The 24,384-nt window shown below is 46.9% G+C and overlaps 1 long non-coding RNA gene across 1 annotated transcript; it reads right to left on the reverse strand.

The window, feature by feature from the left end:
- Positions 1-22,052: 22,052 nt before the first annotated feature.
- LOC119288927 lies at positions 22,053-22,369 on the reverse strand. Its single transcript, XR_005141356.1, has 2 exons — positions 22,205-22,369; positions 22,053-22,106 (listed from the first exon to the last, which is right to left on the reverse strand). It is a non-coding gene; the product is annotated as an uncharacterized LOC119288927 (long non-coding RNA).
- Positions 22,370-24,384: the final 2,015 nt, after the last annotated feature.

Genomic DNA, 24,384 nt, shown 5'->3' on the forward strand with positions numbered 1-24,384 from the left:
CCTCTCTCTTCGTTTGTCCTTGTACTTCCCGATCTTTCAATCTCTAACCCTATATTTGTTCTCAAGTCCTAGCTCAGTGACCGGTCAGCTTCAATGCGATGAGTTGCGGCTAGATCCTCTTATCAATCCGTAATCTTGTATTTGTCCCCAAGTCGTAGCTCAGTGATCTGTACCACCTTGGTGCGGTTCCTGGTGGTTGATATCCATGGAGGGGATGGGACTGCAAAAGCTGGCACCAGGTAAGTTAAGTTATTATGTCTGCATATTCGTTTGGTGAAGTGCGCATAGGTACTTCAACATATGCTTTATTTTGAGTGATATACAATGCTTACCCCTTCTTGATGTTTCAATGCTCCCAACTGGCGCTATTCAGTTTTGTATTGGGTGCCAATTTAGCAAACTGAAATCTTCTTGGTCATGAAACAAACTGGAAATCGTGATCTACTCGAACACGTGTTATGCTCCTTTGGACAAAACAAAAGGAGTTGTCTACGGATTTCTACATTCCATGTGTTTTCTTCATCAAGTTATTGAGATCATGAATGGATTGTCAATTTAGAGAAATATCACATATGTATTAGTTGTTGTCATCCTTATCCATTATATGTTTGCTTCAACCAAAAGGAAAATTCGGCGCATGGAATAAAATATGTACGCTTCCATTATGAAATCGAAGTATATCTAGAAACAGTTCCATTTGACCATTTTTACATATTCTCTTCTCATGAACATGATATTGGGAAATAAAAAACAAAGCATTTATGTGAATGAGGATCAGTTCTTCCGTGCCCTGCTTAAGTCAAGGTGAAACTTCCTCCCCAAATTCTTCATGATTGTTTCTCAATTTATTACATATACAGTTATAGGTTGGTTCGATTTGTTGTATTTGGTGGAACAAGCTCTCCTCATTTGCATGTACAAATGGTTATTATAAATTTACTAGTTGACCCATTGCGCCAAATGGCGCATGAGGGAGTCCTGGATTAGGGGATGTCCGGATGGCCGGACTATACCTTCAGCCGGACTCCTGGATTATGAAGATACAAGATTTAAGACTTCGTCCCGTGTCCGGAAGGGACTTTCCTTGGCGTGGAAGGCAAGCTTGGCGATACGGATATGTAGATGTCCTACCATTGTAACCGACTTTGTGTAACCCTAACCCTCTCCGGTGTCTATATAAACCGGAGGGTTTTAGTCCGTAGGACAACATACAGAACAACAATCATACCATAGGCTAGCTTCTAGGGTTTAGCCTCTCTGATCTCGTGATAGATCTACTCTTGTACTACCCATATCATCAATATTAATCAAGCAGGACGTAGGGTTTTACCTCCATCGAGAGGGCCCGAACCTGGGTAAAACTTCGTGTCCCTTGCCTCATGTTACCATCCGGCCTAGATGCACAGTTCAGACCCCCTACCCGAGATCCACCGGTTTTGACACCGACATTGGTGCTTTCATTGAGAGTTCCCCTGTGTCGTCGCCATCAGGAAGGATGCCTCACCCCGTCTTTAAAGACGGCACCGTTGCTAAGGGAGCTTTGGCTGTCGGCCAAACCCTCCGGCTACGTGGTTTTCTTATGACCGCCTGTTCGGCTTCTACGCCGACGATGACTGTTGGAAATATGCCCTAGAGGCAATAATAAATTGGTTATTATTATATTTCCTTGTTCATGATAATCGTTTATTATCCATGCTAGAATTGTATTGATAGGAAACTCAGATACATGTGTGGATACATAGACAACACCAGGTCCCTAGTAAGCCTCTAGTTGACTGGCTCGTTGATCAATAGATGGTTACGATTTCCTGACCATGGACATTGGATGTTGTTGAGAACGGGATCACATCATTAGGAGAATGATGTGATGGACAAGACCCAATCCTAAGCCTAGCACAAAGATCGTGTAGTTCGTATGCTAAAGCTTTTCTAATGTCAAGTATCATTTCCTTAGACCATGAGATTGTGCAACTCCCGGATACCGTAGGAATACTTTGGGTGTGCCAAACGTCACAACGTAACTGGGTGGCTATAAAGGTACACTACAGGTATCTCCGAAAGTGTCTGTTGGGTTGGCACGAATCGAGACTGGGATTTGTCACTCCGTGTAAACGGAGAAGTATCTCTAGGCCCACTCGGTAGGACATCATCATAATGTGCACAACGTGACTAAGGAGTTGATCACGGGATGATGTGTTACGGAACGAGTAAAGAGACTTGCTGGTAACGAGATTGAACAAGGTATCGGGATACCGACGATCGAATCTCGGGCAAGTATCATACCACTAGACAAAGGGAATTGTATACGGGTTTGATTGAATCCTCGACATCGTGGTTCATCCGATGAGATCATCGTGGAACATGTGGGAGCCAACATGGGTATCCAGACCCCATTGTTGGTTATTGGCCGGAGAGTTATCTCGGCCATGTCTGCATGACTCCCGAACCCGTAGCGTCTACACACTTAAGGTTCGATGACGCTAGGGTTATAGGGAATAGATATATGTGGTTAACGAATGTTGTTCGGAGTCCCGGATGAGATCTTGGACGTCACGAGGAGTTCCGGAATGGTCCGGAGGTAAAGATTTATATATGGGAAGTCCTGTTTTGGTCACCGGAAAAGTTTCGGGTTTTATCGGTAACGTACCGGGACCACCGGGAGGGTCCCGGGGGTCCACCAAGTGGGGCCACAAGCCCCGGAGGGCTGCATGGGCCAAGTGTGGGAGGGGACCAGCCCCAGGTGGGCTGGTGCGCCCCCCCACAAGAGCCCAAGGCGCCTAAGGGGAGGAAGGGGGGCAAACCCTAAGGGCAGATGGGCCTTAGGGCCCATGCCTGGTGCGCCTCCCTCTCCCCCTCCACTTGGCCGCCACCCTAGATGGGATTGGGGCTGGCCGCCGCCCCTAGGGTGGAACCCTAGGTGGGGTGCACCCCTCCCTCTCCCCTATATATACTTGAGGACTTGCGGTTGCCAACAGAGGAGTTTCTGACCTCTCCCTGGCGTAGCCCTACCTCTCTTTCTCCTCATATCTCGCGGTGCTTGGCGAAGCCCTGCTGGATCACCATGCTCCTCCACCACCACCACGCCGTTGCGGTGCTGCTGGATGGAGTCTTCCTCAACCTCTCCCTCTCTCCTTGCTGGATCAAGTCATGGGAGACGTCACCGGGCTGTAGTGTGTTGAACGCGGAGGTGCCGTCCGTTCGGCACTAGGATCTCCGGTGATTTGGATCACGACGAGTACGACTCCTTCAACCCCGTTCTCTTGAACACTTCCGCTTAGCGATCTATAAGGGTATGTAGATGCACTCTCCTTCCCCTCGTTGCTAGATTCTCCATAGATAGATCTTGGTGACACGTAGGAAATTTTTGAATTTCTGCTATGTTCCCCAATAGTGGCATCATGAGCTAGGTCTATGCGTAGTTTCTATGCACGAGTAGAACACAAAGTAGTTGTGGGCGTTGATTTTGTTCAATATGCTTACCGTTACTAGTCCAATCTTGATTCGGCGGCATTGTGGGATGAAGCGGCCCGGACCGACCTTACACGTACTCTTACGTGAGACTGGTTCCACCGACTGACATGCACTAGTTGCATAAGATGGCTAGCGGGTGTCTGTCTCTCCCACTTTAGTTGGATCGGATTCGATGAAAAGGGTCCTTATGAAGGGTAAATAGCAATTGGCATATCACGTTGTGGTTTTTGCGTAGGTAAGAAACGTTCTTGCTAGAAACCCATAGCAGCCACGTAAAACATGCAAACAACAATTAGAGGACGTCTAACTTGTTTTTGCAGGGTATGCTATGTGATGTGATATGGCCAAAAAGAATGTGATGTATGAGATTGATCATGTTCTTGTAATAGGAATCACGACTTGCATGTCGATGAGTATGACAACCGGCAGGAGCCATAGGAGTTGTCTTTATTTATTGTATGACCTGCGTGTCATTGAACAACACCATGTAATTACTTTACTTTATTGCTAACCGGTAGCCATAGTAGTAGAAGTAATAGTTGGCGCGCAACTTCATGGAGACACGATGATGGAGATCATGATGATGGAGATCATGGTGTCATGCCGGTGACAAGATGATCATGGAGCCCCAAGATGGAGATCAAAGGAGCTATATGATATTGGCCATATCATGTCACTATTATTTGATTGCATGTGATGTTTATCATGTTTTTGCATCTTGTTTACTTAGAACGACGGTAGTAAATAAGATGATCCCTCATAATAATTTCAAGAAAGTGTTCCCCCTAACTGTGCACCGTTGTGGCAGTTCGTTGTTTCGAAGCACCACCGATGATCGGGTGTGATAGATTCTAACGTTCACATACAACGGGTGTAAGACAGATTTACACACGCAAAACACTTAGGTTGACTCGACGAGCCTAGCATGTACAGACATGGCCTCGGAACACAAGAGACCGAAAGGTCGAGCATGAGTTGTATGGTAGATACGATCAACATGAAGATGTTCACCGATGATGACTAGTCCGTCTCACGTGATGATCGGACACGGCCTAGTTGACTCGGATCATGTAATCACTTAGATGACTAGAGGGATGTCTATCTGAGTGGGAGTTCATAAGATGAACTTAATTATCCTGAACATATTCAAAAGGTCTTCGCAAATTATGTCATGGCTCGCGCTTTAGTTCTACTGTTTAGATATGTTCCTAGAGAAAATTTAGTTGGAAGTTGATAGTAGAAATTATGTGGACTAGGTCCGTAAACTGAGGATTGTCCTCATTGCTTCATAGAAGGCTTATGTCCTTAATGCACCGCTCAGTGTGCTGAACCTCGAACGTCGTCTGTGGATGTTGCAAACATTTGACATACACATTTTGATAACTACGTGATAGTTCAGTTAAACGGTTTAGAGTTGAGGCACCGAAGACGTTTTGAAACGTCGCAAAACATATGAGATGTTTCGAGGGCTGAAATTGGGATTTCAGGCTCGTGCCCACATCAAGAGGTATAAGACCTCCGACGATTTTCTTAGCCTGCAAACTAAGGGAGAAAAGCTCAATTGTTGAGCTTGTGCTCAGATTGTCTGAGTACAACAATCATTTGAATCGAGTGGGAGTTGATTTTCCAGATGAGATAGTGATGTTTCTCCGAACTCATTACCACCAAGCTGCTAGAGCTTCATGATGAACTATAATATATCAGGGACATATATGATGATCCTTGAGATATTCGCGATGTTTGACACCACAAAAGTAGAAATCAAGAAGGAGCATCAATTGTTGATGGTTGGTGAAACCACTAGTTTCAAGAAGGGCAAGGGCAAGAAGGGATACTTCATGAAACGGAAAATCAGCTGCCGCTCTAGTGAAGAAACCCAAGGTTGAACCCAAACCCGAGACTAAGTGCTTCTGTAATAAGGGGAACAGCCACTGGAGCAGAATTACCCTAGATACTTGGTAGATGAGAAGGCTGGCAAGGTCGATAGAAGTATATTGGATATACATTGTGTTAATGTGTACTTTACTAGTACTCCTAGTAGCACCATGGTATTAGATACCGGTTCGGTTGCTAAATGTTAGTAAACTCGAAATAAAAGGCTGCGGAGTAAATGGAGACTAGCTAAAGGTGAGCTGGCAATATGTGTTGGAAGTTTTTCCAAGCTTGATGTGATCAAGCATCGCACGCTCCCTCTACCATCGAGATTGGTGTTTGCGTTGAGCATAGACATGATTGGATTATGTCTATCACAATACGGTTATTCATTTAAGGAGAATAATGGTTACTCTGTTTATTTGAATAATACCTTCAATGGTCTTGCACCTGAAATGAATGGTTTATAGAATCTCGATCGTAGTGATACACATGTTCATGCCAAAAGATATAAGATAGTAATGATAGTACCACCTACTTGTGGCATTGCCACGTAAGTCACATCGGAATAAAATGCATGAAGAAGCTCCATGTTGATGGATCTTTGGGCTCACTCGTTTTTTGAAAAGTTTGAGACATACGAACCATGTCTATTGGTGTATATGCATGAAGAAACTCCATGCAAATGGACCATTTGGACTCACTTGATTTTGAATCACTTGAGACAAGCAAATCATACCACATGGGCAAGATGACTGAATGCCTCGTTTTCAGTAAAATGGAACTAGAAAGCAACTTGTTGGAAGTAATACATTTTGATGTGTGCAGTCCAATGAGTGCTGAGGCGTGTAGTGGATATCATTATGTTCTTACTTCACAGATGATTTGAGTAGATGTTGAGTACATTTACTTGATGAATCACGAGTCTGAACTATTGAAAGGTTCAAGTAATTTCAGGGTGAAGTTGAAAGATCGTTGTGACAAGAGGATAAAATATCTATGATATGATCATAGAGATGAATATCTGAATTACGAGTTTGGCATAGAATTAAGACATTGTGGAAATTGTTTCACAACTAATACAGCCTGGAACACCATAGTGTGATGGTGTGTCCGAACATCATAACTGCACCCTATTGGATACGATGCATACCATGATGTCTCTTATCGAATTACCACGATAGTTTATGGGTTAGGCATTAGAGACAACCACATTCACTTTAAATAGGGCACCACATAATTCCGATGAGATGACACCGTATGAACTATGGTTTAGAGAAACCTAAGCTGTCATTTCTTAAAAGTTTGGGGCTGCGACGCTTATGTGAAAAAGTTTTAGGCTGATAAGCTTGAACCCAAAGCAGATAAATGCATCTTCATAGGACACCCAAAACAGTTGGGTATACCTCCTGTCTCAGATCCGAAAGCAATAAGGGATTGTTTCTAGAATTGGGTCATTTCTCGAGGAAAAGTTTCTCTCGAAAGAATTGAGTGGGAGGATGGTGGAGACTTGATGAGGTTATTGAACCGTCTCTTCAACTAGTGTGTGGCAGGGCACAGGGAGTTGTTCCTGTGGCACCTACACCAATTGAAGTGGAAGCTTATGATAGTGATCATGAAACTTCAGATCAAGTCACTACCAAACCTCGTGGGATGACAAGGATGCGTACTACTTCAGAGTGGTACGTAATCCTGTCTTAGAAGTCATGTTGCTAGACAACAATGAACCTACGAGCTATGGAGAAGCGATGGTGGGCCTGGATTCCAAAATGGCTCGAGGCCATATAATCCGAGAGAGGATCCATATATGAAAACAAAGTGTAGACTTTGGAAGAACTACTTGATGGTCGTAAGGCTGTTAGGTACATATGGATTTTAAAAGGAAGACGGACAATGATGGTAAGTATCACCATTAAGAAAGCTCGACTTGTCGTTAAGATGTTTTCCGACAAGTTCAAGGAGTTGACTACGATGAGACTTTCTCACTCGTAGCGATGCTAAGAGTCTGTTGGAATTATATTAGCATTATTTATGAAATCTTGCAGATATGATGTCAAAACATTGTTTCCTCGACGATTTTCTTGAGGAAAGGTTGTATGTGATACAACCGGAAGGTTTCGTCAATCCTGAAAGATGCTAATAAGTATGCAAAGCTTCAGCAATCCTTCTAAGGACTGGAGTAAGCATCTCAGAGTTGGAATGTATGCTTTGATGAGATGATCAAAGATTTTGGGTGTATACAAAGTTTATGAGAAACTTGTATTTCCAAAGAAGTGAGTGGGAGCACTATAGAATTTCTGATGAATATATGTTGTTGATCAGAAATGACGTAGAATTTCTGGAAAGCATATAGGGTTATTTGGAAATTGTTTTTCAATGGAAAGCCTGGATTAAGCTACTTGAACATTGAGCATCAAGATCTATAAGGATAGATCAAAACGCTTAATGGTACTTTCAAATGAGCACATACCTTGACATGATCTTGAAGGTGTTCAAGATGGATCAATTCAAAGAAGGAGTTCTTGCCTGAGTTGTAAGGTATGAAGTTAAGACTTAAAGCTCGACCACGGCAGAAGAAAGAGGAAGAACGAAGGTCGTCCCCTATGCTTTTGTCATAGGCTCCATACGGTATGCCATGCTGAGTACCACACCTGATGTGTGCCTTGCCACATATTTGGCAAGAGGGTACAAAGGTGATCTAGGAGTAGATCACCAGATAGCGGTCTAAATTATCCTTAGAGGAATAAGGATATGTTTCTCGGTTATGGAGGTGATAAAGAGTTCGACGTAAAGAGTTACGTCGATGCAAGCTTAACACCTATCTGGATAGCTCTGAGTAGAGATACCAGATATGTATAATGGAGCAACAATTTAGAATAGCTCCAAGTAGAACAGTTATTTGAAATGGCTCCAAATGTAGCGTAGTAGTTGCATCTACAAGATGACATAGAAATTTGCGAAGTACATACGGATCTGAATGCTGCAGACCCATTGACTGAAACCTCTCACAAAAGCATAACATGATCAAACCCAGAACTCTTTGGGTGTTAGTCACATGGGGATGTGACCTTGAGTGTTAATCACATATCGATGTGAATTGGATTATTGACTCTAGTGCAAGTGGGAGACTGTTGGAAATATGCCCTAGAGGCAATAATAAATTGGTTATTATTATATTTCCTTGTTCATGATAATCGTTTATTATCCATGCTAGAATTGTATTGATAGGAAACTCAGATACATGTGTGGATACATAGACAACACCATGTCCCTAGTAAGCCTCTAGTTGACTGGCTCGTTGATCAATAGATGGTTACAGTTTCCTGACCATGGACATTGGACGTCGTTGATAACGGGATCACATCATTAGGAGAATGATGTGATGGACAAGACCCAATCCTAAGCCTAGCACAAAGATCGTGTAGTTCGTATGCTAAAGCATTTCTAATGTCAAGTATCATTTCCTTAGACCATGAGATTGTGCAACTCCCGGATACCGTAGGAATACTTTGGGTGTGCCAAACGTCACAACGTAACTGGGTGGCTATAAAGGTACACTACAGGTATCTCCGAAAGTGTCTGTTGGGTTGGCACAAATCGAGACTGGGATTTGTCACTCCGTGTAAACGGAGAGGTATCTCTGGGCCCACTCGGTAGGACATCTTCATAATCTGCACAATGTGACCAAGGAGTTGATCACGGGATGATGTGTTACGGAACGAGTAAAGAGACTTGCCGGTAACAAGATTGAACAAGGTATCGGGATACCGATGATCGAATCTCGGGCAAGTATCGTACCACTAGACAAAGGGAATTGTATATGGGATTGATTGAATCCTCGACATCGTGGTTCATCCGATGAGATCATCGTGGAACATGTGGGAGCCAACATGGGTATCCAGATCCCGTTGTTGGTTATTGGCCGAAGAGTTATCTCGGCCATGTCTGCATGACTCCCGAACCCGTAGGGTCTACACACTTAAGGTTCGATGACGCTAGGGTTATAGGGAATAGATATACGTGGTTACCGAATGTTGTTCGGAGTCCCAAATGAGATCCCAGATGTCACGAGGAGTTCCGTAATGGTCCGGAGGTAAAGATTTATATATGGGAAGTCCTGTTTTGGTCACGGGAAAAGTTTCGGGTTTTATCGGTAACGTACCGGGACCACCGGGAGGGTCCCGAGGGTCCACCAAGTGGGGCCACAAGCCCCGGAGGGCTGCATGGGCCAAGTGTGGGAGGGGACCAGCCCCAGGTGGGCTGGTGCGCCCCCCCACAAGGGCCCAAGGCGCCTAAGGGGAGGAAGGGGGACAAACCCTAAGGGTAGATGGGCCTTAGGGCCCATGCCTGGTGCGCCTCCCTCTCCCCCTCCACTTGGCCGCCACCCTAGATGGGATTGGGGCTGGCCGCCGCCCCTAGGGTGGAACCCTAGGTGGGGTGCACCCCTCCCTCTCCCCTATATATACTTGAGGACTTGCGGCTGCCAACAGAGGAGTTTCTGACCTCTCCCTGGCGCAGCCCTACCTCTCTTTCTCCTCATATCTCGCGGTGCTTGGCGAAGCCTTGCTGGATCACCACGCTCCTCCACCACCACCACGCTGTTGTGCTGCTGCTGGATGGAGTCTTCCTCAACCTCTCCCTCTCTCCTTGCTGGATCAAGACATGGGAGACGTCACCGGGCTGTACGTGTGTTGAACGCGGAGGTGCCGTCCGTTCGGCACTAGGATCTCCGGTGATTTGGATCACGACGAGTACGACTCCTTCAACCCCATTCTCTTGAACGCTTCCGCTTAGCGATCTACAAGGGTATGCAGATGCACTCTCCTTCCCCTCGTTGCTGGTTTCTCCATAGATAGATCTTGGTGACACGTAGGAAAATTTTGAATTTCTGCTACGTTCCCCAACAATGACCTCTCGAGCCATCGAAAACAATCTTCAAGTCAGCTCGGAACTTGCCGAGTAGTTAGATCCAATGGAGCTCTCCTCCATAAACGAGCTCTTGGATCGCATCGCCGCCCTGGGAGTCGCTACGGATTACGACCAGATTGGGCCTAAGCCCGATCTGAGAGTGATTAACTCTCCCCAAGTCACCCATCATGTTGCCATGGTAGAGGGACAGTGCGACGACCCTTCATCTATCTTAAGGACTAGCTACGTCCGGATTCCCGATCCCTCCAAGCCGGATATCCGCGGAGGGGAGGATATCACTCAAGACCTGAACTCAGAGTCAGGCGATGGGTTGGATTCATTGGACAACATCCAGGAATCCAAATTTTTGAGTTCGGAAATTCCTCAGCCTTTGAGCCTCAGATGGGGTGAGGCTTTGGATCTAATTCCACCCACCCACCCGAAGATAAGCGATCTATCCCAAATCAGGCAAGAGCCCGAAGAAACAGTACATCATTACTGGGCCAGATTCCTCCTGGTTAGGAACAGGATAAGGGACTGCCGCGAGGAAGACGCAATCTCAATCTTCTACAATAATTGCACGGACAAGGGAATCCTCAACGCCATAAGTCACCGTGATATTACACGCTTCGCTGACTTGGCGTCCATTGTACAAAAATACTGTGCGATGGAAAGCGCCTGGAAAACCAAAATAAAATTTTGGGACGATCCGGCCCTGAATACAAACCCAGTCCGAAATAAAAGGGTGCATCATCGCCAGACACCCGGGTCAAACACCAAAAAGCAAAAACCCTCTACAGGGCATGGAACCGTACTGGAAGGATGGCTTAATGGACCCTATAAAATTCACAGTACAGAGGACGCCACACCAACTAACAGCCTTAGAGCATGTTGGATACTCCGGCAGGTGGCCAAAATTGGCGAAGATCTCCTAATTCCGGAGGCCACAGAAAGCCACCCCAGAGACACCAATACGGTATTAACAGTCTTCGAGACTTTCGCGTCAAATAATATGCGAAAAAGGACACTCCGCAGCCTTGCCAAAGTCTACCAAGTAGCAACAATAAACCCATGGAGTGACACGGCTATTACCTTTAACGCCAGTGATGAACCTAAATTCTGAACAGCCCGAGCACCAGCCGCATTGGTCCTCAGTCCAATAGTGGACGACTTTCGTCTTACCAAGGTACTCATGGATGGCGGCAGCGGATTGAACCTCATTTATGAGGAAACCCTTCAAAAAATGGAAATAGACTGGAACCGCGTTGACCGAAGCAGCACAACCTTTAGAGGAATAATCCCCAGTCGAGAAGCGCGCTGTACAGGAAAAATCACACTAGATGTGGTGTTCGGCACGCGGATAATTGCAGGTCCGAAGAGGTCACGTTCCATATGGCTCCGTTCAGCAGCGGTTATCACGCTCTGTTAGGGCGGGAAGCGTTTACAATCTTCCAAGCAATACCCCATTACGGGTACATGAAGCTCAAGATGCCCGGGCCTAAAGGGATCATCACTCTCGCTAGTGATCCAGACATAGCACTCCGCACCGAAAACAAGACAGCCGCACTAGCCCTCGAGGCACTATCCGAAGCCCTAGCGGCTGAGGAACTGACTGCGCTGCACTCCATGGTGAATAGGGACGATGTGGTACTCGACAAAAGATCCAAGTCCACCTCCTTTAAACCGGCGGACGAAATAGTCAAATTTCAGGTCCATCCAACGGACCCCAATAAAACAGCTTCCATTGGGGCACAGTTAAACCCTGATGTAGACGCCGCACTACAAGAGTTCCTACGAGAGACTGGGACATTTTCGCCTGGCACCCTTCAGACATGCCAGGAATCCCACGCAGACTGGCCGAGCACAGCCTAAATATCCTAAAAGGATTCAAACCTGTCAAACAAGCTCTTCGGCATTTTTCCGAACCTAAGAGACAGGCTATGGGAGAGGAGCTAGCAAAGCTGTTGGAGGCCGGATTCATCAAAGATATAAAACATTCGGACTGGCTAGCAAACCTGGTGATGGTACCAAAGAAGGACAAATCCTGGCGCCTGTGTGTTGATTTTAAAGACCTTAACAAGGCTTGCCCAAAAGACCCCTTCCCCCTCCCCCGCATCGATCAAATTATCGATGCTACCGCATGACACGATTCATTGTGTTTCCTCGACGCATACTCTGGCTACCATCAAATCAAGATGGCAGAATCGGACCAAGCCGCAACGGCATTTATTACACCATACGGCCCATTCTGCTTCAACACAATGCCCTTTGGGCTCAAAAACGCCGGCGCAACATATCAGCGCATGATTCAGACATGTCTGGCAAACCAGATCGGCAAAACAATGGAGGCATATGTAGATGATGTGGTCGTCAAAACAAGACATGTCGAATCTCTAGTAGATGACTTGAGGCTCACATTTGATAACCTCCGAACATACGACATCAAGCTCAACCCGGAAAAATGCGTTTTCGGCATCCCAGCCAGAAAGCTCTTGGGCTTCATTGTATTCAGTAGAGGAATTGAAGCAAATCAAGCCAAGATCCGAGCTCTGTCACAATTGGATATCCCAAAGGACCTCAAACAAATACAAAAGTTAACCGGATGCGTGGCAGCTCTAAGCCGCTTTATCTCCCGCTTGGGAGAAAAGGCCCTACCCCTTTACCGCCTCCTTCGGCGCACCGAACACTTCGAATGGACGGATGCAGCCACGGCCAGACTCGATGAAATAAAAGCCATATTGGCAACAAACCCAGTCCTGGCCGCGCCAAACATTGGCGAACCAATGCTATTGTACATTGCAGCAACACATCAGGTTATAAGCGCAGTGCTCGTCGTCGAATGAGAAACGGACGGACACAAACTCCCCCTTCAAAAGCCGGTCTATTATGTGTCCACTGTCCTCACTCCGTGCAAATCACGGTACCCACATTATCAAAAGATTGTGTACGCGGTATTCATGGCATCCCGGAAGCTACGACACTACTTTCAAGAGTGTTCAATAACAGTAGCCTCGGAAGTACCACTTAACGATATTATAAACAACCGTGACGCAACGGGCCGGATTGCAAAATGGGCCATTGAGCTCCTCCTGTTCGACATAACTTATAAGCCACGGTGAGCCATCAAGTCGCAAGTTTTGGCTGACTTTGTCGCAGAATGGACGGAGGCCGAACTCCCTAAAGAGTACGGCACATATTCAAATTGGATCATGCATTTCGACGGGTCCAAGATGTTGGCCGGACTAGGGGCTGGCGTCATTTTGACGTCCCCCATAGGAGACACAGTTAAATAGGTACTCCAGATTATGTACACAGGCTCCAATAATGCAACCGAATATGAGGCCCTTCTACATGGTCTCCGGATGCTAGTATCCATGGGTATTCAACGCCTAGAGGTGCGCGGGGACTCGAACCTCGCAATATCCCAAATAAATGGAGACTTCGATGCCAAGGATCCAAAAATGGCAGCCTACCGCAACGCCGTTCTCAAAATGTCAGCTCGGTTCGAAGGGCTTGAATTTCACCATATAGCCCGGGAAAATAATCAGGCGGCAGATGTCCTGGCACGCATCGACGCAAAACGCGATGTAGTCCCCCCAACATCTTCTTGGAAAGGCTGTTCAAGCCATCCGTAGTATGGGAAGGGGAGCTGAACAATAACAGCCCGGACCCAACCACACTGCTGGACACCGAACATTCGGACACAATCGGAGGCTCTGCCAATGAAATAACACCTTCAGCCCACGTAATAATGGCCGTCATCGCCCCGTGGACAGAACCATTCCTCGCCTACCTTACTAGGCAGGAACTCCCGAAGGACCAAATAAGGCACACTGCATAGTGCGGCGATCCAAAGCCTACAAAGTCCACGAGGGAGAGCTTTATAAGAAAAGCACTACCGGAGTCCTTCAAAGGTGCATCTCCGAAGAGGAAGGGCGGAACCTCCTGGCTGAAATTCATGCCGGACTTGGCGGTCATCACGCTGCAGCTCGGTCCCTTGTAGCAAGGCCTTCCGTATAGGCTTTTATTGGCCGACGGCCCGGGCAGACGCCCAGGACTTAGTCCAACGATGTGTCAGTTGCCAGCTCTTTGCAAACCAAAGCCATATGCCACCCACCGCCCTCCGAACTATCCCCATCACTTGGCCCTTTGCGGTCTGGGGGCTTGACATGGTTGGACCCCTTAAAGGCGGAACCCACAAGCAAAAATACTTACTGGTCATGGTGGATAAGTTCACCAAATGGATAGAAGCCAAGCCTGTTAAGACGGCCGAATCTGGACCAGTGATAGACTTTATATCCGGGGTTGTACACTGTTACGGCGTCCCCCACAGCATCATCACTGATAACGACACGAACTTTATGGCCGACGAGGTAAAACTCTGGTGCAAAAACATGGGCATCAAGCTCGATTATGCTTCCGTCTATCACCCACAAACTAACGGCCAGGTCGAACGTGAAAATGGTCTTATCATGAGCGGCATCAAACCCAGACTAGTGCGGTCCCTCAAGGAATCTAACATGCACTGGGTAGAGGAGCTCGACTCTGTACTCTGGGGGCTGCGGACCATGCTGAATCGCACCACCAAATACACACCATTCTTTATGGTGTACGGTGCAGAGGCAGTTTTGCCTTGCGACATAATTCATGACTCACCTCGAGTGCGCATGTACGAAGAAAGAGAAGCCGAGCTCGATCGGCAGGACAGTTTGGACGCATTGGAGGAGGAGCGTGACGTGGCAAAAGCTCGTTCCGCATTTTATCAACAGCAGGCTCGAAGATACCAAAGCAGAGAATTACAGGCCAAAAATTACAACGTTGGCGAATTAGTTCTACGCCTACCGGATAAGAAAAAGGACAAACTCAAGCCCAAGTGGGAAGGTCCGTTCATAATTGACCAAGTCCTGACTGGTGGAGCATACCGCCTGCGAGATGCATCGTATAACCGACTCGAGCCGAACCCATGGAACACAACCCGTCTCCGAAGATTCTATGCCTAGCGTCGGACTCTGTGTTCGTCTCCTTCCTTTGTCCATTTTTTATATACTGTCTATCTTACATTTCTCTCCTTCTCCCCTTCTTTCTCTTATAGCCTTTAAAGGCTCATCAAATGACGTGCTATTCGCACTCATTAAACCTGGGGGCTTCTTTTACCAGAAGCTTATTTATACGGGCTTCATGCCCAACACATGTGTGACACTTCCGCATGTACCTTTTATTTCACCATTATATGCATTGATATGACTTAAGTTTTGGCCAAGCTGGGTTGCCTAGCTCCTGTGCTTAACCCTATGTTCCCGATTATTCGGCTAGGCGGTAAAGGGAGCACTGGATGTGTACCTCAGACTGGGTGAAGCCGAAAGCTAGCGTTCTTAAGGGAATATTTGGTCGGTGACCTAAAAGATGATCTTTTTACTTATTTATTTATGCGCCCCCAGATGCTTTTTCCTGCGTCTTTTTCGCAGAATGGGCTTGCACTTTAGGGCATGCCTCCCAGGGAAAGGAACCCCTAACGGAACTATTCTCCCTGGAAGATGTTTCTTACTAACCATGTAATATAACATAACTAGTCGGGCACTTGTCTGTTCATGCACTAATGACCCCTACGCCTGGTCTCCATGCATTCCCCGGTTCTTATATAACCACATGGGAATTCGGACACACTCCGGACCGTCAGGTCCCGAGGTTGAAGCGAAAAGGTCGGCCATGACAAACGATCTACAATCCGGCTAGAAGGCATTATAAATGTCAATTAAATTACATAGTCATTCTGACTGATTGTATTCCTCTTCAATACCATCTAACAGGCTGTCTAATTTACAGTCCTGCTGGGAATACTTTGCGGCCAATTCTACTTGGCTGTATACTAAGCTTATAGGGATCTCCTTCCCATCGGGCCCCACAGGACCGACCTCGGCCATGTGGTTGGGGTCAGCCTTTGTGTACCGCGTCTTCACCATGGCCCAGGCCTCCCTAGTGCCTTGACGGCAGGCCGATATCTTCCATAACCAGAAGCGCCGCCGTGCTCCCTTTAGCTTCTCCGCAAGCTCTCCAAGACCTTCGGGCACGGAGATGGATGGCCACAGGGCCTGGGCGACGCCTCGCATCGCCTTCCGTACTCGCTCGAGCAGTTGCGAGAGCTCGGGAAGAAGGTCACCCGTAGAACCGGGCATCTCCTCTGCAGGACGACCTGTTAGCACACCTACAGACATTACTTTGTTAGTCGACTTCCCCGCCGAACCTTTTTTTCTCCAAATGTTCGCTCAAGCACTTACTAAATATGCCGCGCTGAAGCCGCTGATTCTCCTTAACGGAGTCCGACAGCTGGGCACGAACATCTTTCAGCTCGACGCCCAGCTTGGTGTTGGCATCTTGGAGATTGTTCTTCTCCCGCCTCACCTTTGTCAGCACCTTCTCACCAGCCTTCAGCTGGCGTAGGAGGTGTTGCCTTTCCGGATTCAATCCGACGCCATCTGCAATTTTATTTGTCAGATTCACACCCATGTCGTGCTTCGCAAAACACTTATCTTTCGAAGTGTATATTACCAGAGGGGGTCTCCTTGGGCTCCCCTGCCGCGGCTAGTGCGGCCTCAAGTTGGGCTTTGCACTCTTCCAGCTCCTGGGACAGTAGGGAATTCTTTTGTGTAAGAACCTGCATAACATATGATCCTTAAATCAGTTATTCTAACTGTTTCAAGTCTCGGGGGCTACTAGTATGTATATATAATTACCAAAATTTTCTTACCCGTATGTCTTTTACATATTGCTCCGTGGCTCTGGCTAGACCATTTCGAGCGGCACAGAGGTACGCAGCTCCCGAATTGAAGGCATCTAATGCCTCTCGGGAGAAACAAGCGTCGCGAAGAATTGTCCGGCGACGCCTGTGGTTCATGGCGCTCTCCACCTCAGAGTTGGTGGCAGACAACCTGTCCACGTCCTCCGTCGGAGGAGCGTCCGGTGCGCGCCTTGTGTTCGCCTCCGCCTCCGGACCAGGCTTTGGAGCCTGGCTAGGGGAGGCGCGATTAGCAGCCTCTCCGGATATAGTCCGGCGAGGTCTCTTTGTCCTGAAGAGAACACGAGTGTTAACATGCCTTGAAGGTATAACACCTAGGATAAGGGGGCGCGCCATACCTTTGCGCTGACGTCTCGATCCGGGCTGCACCTCTTTTCTGCCCACGGGGCCCTGCGGCCCCTCGTTGGCTTGTCGCCGCAGGTTCGGCCTCCCGTCTCAAAAACCTCCCCTGCAAAGTTCGGTTGTAATCAGGAAACTGAAAAGATGAGAGGGCGGACCGCTATTCGGGGTACTGGGACTTCGATCTCAGTTACTTGGGAGGCCGGGATTAGCCCTGGGTAATCGGCCATAATGGCCACCAAGGCGTTATCCTTGCTCAATTGATGGAACACTCCATCAATCAGCTCCACAGATACGTCCGGATCCTCTTGAGAGGCCGGGTCGAGGGACCGTCCTGGGTCCTCGAGTTGTGGAGGAGGGCTGTTTATTTCTTTAACAGCCTGGCGCAGTTCCTGCGTTGAAGTCGCTAGACTGAATATTTAACGATGAGGATATACAACAGATGGGAAAGATGCGACCACTTACCCAGCTTGGAGGATTGTACATAGAAAATCCACCCTTTGGGTCGACGCGGAGAAAATCCTCCTCTTCTCCCTTGTACAAAGCGGACAAGGTCTTTGTTAGAGCCGCAGCCGAATCCGGCCCCTTACGGCCGTAGCGGGTGGCGTCGTCCTCCCTATTGAAGTCCCACATGGGGTGGCCTCTATACTGTAGCGGCTGCACCCCTCGCATGATGCATGCGGCCATGACCCCGATCATGGTCAGTCCGGAATGAGCTAGCAATCTTATCCGGCCCATCAGGTAAATAATGTCCTTGTCACTTTCCCTCTGAGGGCTCCATGGATGCCAACTTAGGCGCTTCTTTAGTGGGGCACTGTCGAACTCAGGGAGGCCGATCCGGACAGGATCCGACAGCGGGACATCCTCTATGTAAAACCATTCCGAAGGCCAGTCCTCGGACGCCTTCTTTGGGGTTTCGGATAGATATTCGGTCCCGGCGATGCGCCACACTTCGGATCCGCCCACTTGATATATTGACCCCTTCTTAGAACGGGGCACGAGGCAGAATAGCTCTTTCCACAGCCCAAAATGAGCCTCAACACCCAAGAACAGCTCATAGAGGGCTACGAAGCCCGCGATATGCAATACGGAGGCAGGCGTGAGATTGTGTAGCTGGAGGCCATAGAACTCCAGGAGCCCCCAGAGAAATGGATGGATTGGAAATCCGAGCCCCCTTATTAAATAAGGGACGAGGCACACCCGCTCTCTTTTGGAGGGATTAGGGGCACTCTCTGCTTGCTCTCCGCCATTATAGATGGCAAGACCGGCTCGAACCGGGACCATATAGGCCGGGGGGAGAAATCCCTTGGTCTGGAGCGTCACTAGCTCGCTATGCGGGATGGAGCATCTCTCCCAATATCCAGGCTGAGGGCTGGAAGGGCGAGAGGAGGAGTTGCGACGGCTGGCCATGGTGGTATGGACCTTTGTCGGATGCGCTCTGATGAACACTCGCGAAGGGGAGAAGGTGTGGTTTGGATCTAATCCTCGTCCCCTTAAATGGGCGGCTCATTTACGCGGCTAAGGGTGTGGATGTAAAAACACTCAGACTTTTCATATTCGTTTGACACGTGGGAGACGGCCATTATTGGGCGTAGGAGCCGAGGAGCGCAACATTTACAAGAAACCGGACTTTATTCAACAGGTACACGAAATTTGGAGGAGAACCCGCCTTGCAATGCCGAAGACAATCTGCGTGCCGGACTCATCGTCATTGAAGCCTGGTTCGGGGGCTACTGAGGGAGTCCTGGATTAGGGGGTGTCCGGATGGCCGGACTATACCTTCAGCCGGACTCCTGGATTATGAAGATACAAGATTGAAGACTTCGTCCCGTGTCCGGAAGGGACTTTCCTTGGCGTGGAAGGCAAGCTTGGCGATACGGATATGTAGCTCTCCTACTACCATTGCAACCGACTTTGTGTAACCCTAACCCTCTCCGGTGTATATATAAACCGGAGGGTTTTAGTCCGTAGGACAACATACAGAACAACAATCATACCATAGGCTAGCTTCTAGGGTTTAGCCTCTCTGATCTCGTGGTAGATCTACTCTTGTACTACCCATATCATCAATATTAATCAAGCAGGACGTAGGGTTTTACCTCCATAGAGAGGGCCCGAACCTGGGTAAAACTTCGTGTCCCTTGCCTCCTGTTACCATCCGGCCTAGACGCACAGTTCGGGCCCCCTACCCGAGATCCGCCGGTTTTGACACCGACAGCGCAGAGACCCGCTGAAGACATGTTGTCGATGAAAATAGTTTCATGCTGCAAGAACCTTGAACTAAACCATAGTCTGGGAAAAGGGTTGCATAATATGAATATGTTCAATCTGAAAAAATGGTAACTATGATGAGGTAGTAAAGTTGGCATGGTTGTATTTTTTTAGCAAGTTTGAAATGATGATTATCATGATGAAAAATTTGTGCATGCATATATTTCTTGGGATGATGAGAGAGTAAAGCTGGCTTGGCTGTATTTTTTTAGCAAGTTTGAAAACATGAAGTATGATGAGAAAGCAAAGTTGGCTTGGTTGTATTTTTTTAGCAAGTTTGAAAACACGGTTATCATGATGAAAACTTGGGCATGCATATATTTCTTGGAAAAAAAGAGGGGGAAAGATAAGAAACCTAAGGAAAAAAGATATAATATAGCCAGTTTATCTTAAAGTAGTTGATTTATTTTAATAGCATAGAGTGAAAGCCGAAACAAAAAAAATATTCATTGGTATGAAAAATGAAGATAGAAGTGTTTTGAAATGTTGTCTCTCTCAATAAAAATCGGTTGTACCAATTACCGAGGCATATATGAATATAGTTGGTTTATTTTAATATACTTGGTTTACTTTAATAGCATAGAGTCAAAGTTGAAACAAAAAAATAGCTGTTGTTATGAAAAAATAAAATAGAAGTGTATTGAAAAGGTTGTGTCTCTCAATAAAAAACAAGACTGAGAATAGTAAGGCAGATAAATTAAGAATGACAAGTAAACCAAGAGATGAAAAGATTGAAAACCACATATAGTCAAAAGACCGAAAACCACATGAGTAAAAAAGTACTTGTTTGGAAACTAAACCTGAAGTACTGAGACTAAAAACAAGACTATTTAATTAAATGAAAGTATGAAACTACTGAACTATTGAAATACCAAACACACTGTCCAACTAAATCATGTAAAGACTAAAAACTGAAAAAAGCATAAATTAGCCTAACTAACAAAGTGGAAAAGTCTGATCTACGAAAGAGATAAACTATCAAGAATCATAGGGGTCTATTGAGATGGACTAAAATACTGGCAAATGATGCAAGCACAATGACTAAATAAAGGAACAAAAAACTGAAGGAACAAATAGAAAGGAAACAAAAACTAAACCTAATCAATCAATTGAATGTGACATGAGTGATTTAACTGATGGACAAAATGTACTGCTTACTCTACTACATAATGAACAAACACTGAACAACTTAAAGAAACATGATCAAAATGAAACTATGATTTTCCTAACGGGTGCAGGTCTGCGACAAATGAAACGTGACTGCACCTAAATATTAAAAACTACAAAATAAAAAATTAAACACTTAAAAGAATGACAGATGATACATAGAAAATACGAAACACACCCGTGGAGATTACAAAAGTACTCAACGCAGAGAAACATAAAAACTAATTCCAGAGATCACACACACACAGAGTACTGTCTCTATGGCGAAACATGTGCATCAGCGGAGAAACAATAGTCCAACATTTACACGCCTCGTGGGCTGCAAAAATGCAGGCTGCAATTCAATGCTAATGCAAAAGTGTCAGGCAACATGCAATGCTGGAATTTGCGAATCATTATCTAACTAAGCAACTTCGAGCTAGACAGAAGAAACACATAATGGATGATGAGAAAACACTACCCACTACCACGCCTAACTCTCACATGAGTATGGTGGGACTCTCCTTATCAAGAGAATAGTCGCGTCATCTAAATAGTGAGTTGCCTACCACAATTTGTATATATGCATTTGTACATGTGATATGCTAAACTGAACATCATAGAGTTAAAACCATTGAGCTGGTCCAGACATTAGCATTGCCAATAAAAAATACTTTACCTACCATCAGATCACTTCATGTGGTCTGTGCGTTTAGTCCTGAGGCCATATCCATCTCCCCTCAACATACAAAAAGCAAAATATCTAACAAAAGGGAAAGCAACAAAAAAACTTCTCTATTGGTTAAAATACTGAGCTAGGCAAGTTGAATAGTTAAGGCATTGCCATGTGTTCATTGTCAAATAATCAATGTTTTAACACACAATACACAATAACGATCTACATGCATCTCATAGCTACATAGAGGAAATCCGGATCATGACTGCTCAGTTCGAAGTGGATATTAACAAACAGAAAAAGGAGAAGTTATCACAGCATCTGTCAAGTGCAACATTAGCTTGCTAATATTTATTAGGTATGCAACACATAACATACTTTAAGCCTCAAGCCATCAACAATTCCAGGTCCAGGAATTATATGAGCATCAATAATACCAAGTATATTGCTCTCATGTGCAGGATATTCATCTTGAAAGGAAAAAAACTAAGCATACTGCGCGAATATGAAAATAGAATGGAAGGATAGGGAATAACACATTTCTCACCATTCGTCTTGCATAATGAATGTGTTTTCAATGTCAGCAAACTTGCGGTTCTCGAAGATCAAAAGGTTGCGCTTCTCAGCAATCTTCAAAAAGAGTTCATAAGATCCCATTATATAAAGGATGCTGAATTTGCATATTCAATAGTGAACAACTCTGGTAACAAAATAAAGGAGGCATCTACCCATAATCATAAGAGAATTACATCCTGTACTTGCTAAACTGATCCTTCTCCTAGTAGTTGGCGTCCTCCCCCTCCATAAATATGGCAGAAATCATCCATCAACAGAGCTTAAAACAGGATGGAAGGTGAAAAAAGCTCGTCAAGTTGAACCCACAAGCATGGACGCTATACAATATTAGAAGAAAAAGTATGGAAAATGTCATAGCTAGTAGAGCAGGAGCATTGCTACTCAAATCTAAAAAAATTGAGGATTGCAACTGAGATCTAATAAAAAGTTCACATCATTGAAGTTCATATGAACATCAATTCACTATAACTACCTTTCTGGGCGGGTCGCTTCCCTCTCGTGTAAACCGCAGCCACCGCCCAGCGCCGCCGCCTTCCTCTTCTCTCCTGAGCACTTGCCACCGACCTCCGTGCCCTCGCCTCTCGCCTCCGGCCTCAGTGCGAACATAAATTCACTGTAACTACCTTTCTCGGCGGGTTGGTGGATGGAGCAGATGGCTTCGGTGGAATGAATTTGACAAATGAATCAACCTTCCTCTAGAAATAAGGAAGTTTCGTTCATTCATTTGAAAAACAGCAGCAGCAGTGTATGTAGCATCTTGATCCACGGAAGAAGGTGGGGGAGCAGGAAGGGACCTTGTGCGTGGGGTAGTTGTGGCCGTGGTCGGGCTACACGGCGTCTCCGAAGAGCTCGTCCATGGAAGGTAGGAAGGAGCTGCTACAGGTCGCCTGCTGCTGCTACGGACTGAATCGAACAGAAAAAGAAACCAGGGGTCCGATCCGATCTGATGTGAGAGAGGAGCGTAGCCGGGGAAAGGGAGAGCTCACCGTTGCCTGTAGGCTGTAGGTCACCGACTGATGAAGCTATGTACCTAGGATAGGGGCATGGACCTGTCCTAAGTACCCTACCCAAGGACATCCCTAGAAGAAGTCAGCTTTCAATCGACTTGGAGGTATCCCACTCGACAGATTCAAGACACTCGACCACGAAGCAATCACTCGACCAAATTCCAACCACTCGACTGCCAGGAGATCTAAAGTCACCCTGCACGCAAACGGTCGATCATTAAGTAGCTTTTATGGTCATCATAGCACTTTATTAGGGGCGTTACCAGTAACCCCCAATCTTAATGTACTTTAAACCTTGCATTACTGAGGGCTGGAGGGGCCTGGCGAACTCTATATAAGCCACCCCCTCCTCAGTATCACGGGGTTGGCACCCCTGTTATTCATACACACATAATTCAGTCGACTGCCTCCGGGCACCGAGACGTAGGGCTGTTACTTCCTCCGAGAAGGGCCTCAACTCGTAATCCTCATGTGCTTACAACTCCTCCATAGCTAAGATCTAGCCTCTCCATACATACCCCCTACATCACTCTCAGAGTTAGAACCACGACAGTTGGCACCCACCTTGGGGCTAGGAGTCTTAGCGCCTAGTTTGAGAAGTTGCGATTTTTTCCGATCTCCTCGATCATGGTTTCGGGCGAAGCTTTGGTGGAGGGCCGCGAGATCCGTCTCGGCGCGCTCACGTTCATCGCCGACGACTCCGCTTGGCTTCAGGAGGCTCCACTTGACGTCGATGCGCTCCCCGTCCGCGGGGCGATGCACTTTCGCGCATGCGTCCGTGGTGTCCTCCTGCGACAGCCGTCGACCCAGTATCGGTCGGCTCCCGTGGCATCTCCCCGCCCTGTTTCTCGCCGGCGCAAGTGCTCCGGTCAGTCGAGGCTTCAGAGGTGGGTGAGGCATGCGGTGGCCCGCCAGTCGGCCACCCCACAAGTCACGGCAATCGAGCCCGACGAATCCCTCTACGGCCTGTTCGACCTGTCGACTGGCTCCGCAGAGACCGCATCCGAATGCGATAGCAGTGACCCAGCTGCAGAGGTTCTGGTGATCGATGGGCCACACAGTCCTCCCGGTTTCCCCCAACGGAGGCGCGGATGGGGGCGACCCGTCGCGTCCTCACGAGGAGTATCTCCCCGAGCCTCTCATGTCGTTGCAGCGGGAGGAGCTTCGCCGCCGGAACATGGATGCACTCCACACTCCTATCGTTGGAGAAACCCTCGAGGCCCGAGCCTTGGAGGACGCATGCTTGGCTAACTTGGCCGAGCGCACTCGACTGGAGAATCTCCAGCGAATACTCGACGAGCGACCGCGTCAACGGGCTCCAGAAT

The sequence above is a fragment of the Triticum dicoccoides genome, chromosome 4A (assembly GCF_002162155.2).
Source record: "Triticum dicoccoides isolate Atlit2015 ecotype Zavitan chromosome 4A, WEW_v2.0, whole genome shotgun sequence".
Classification (NCBI taxonomy): domain Eukaryota; kingdom Viridiplantae; phylum Streptophyta; class Magnoliopsida; order Poales; family Poaceae; genus Triticum; species Triticum dicoccoides.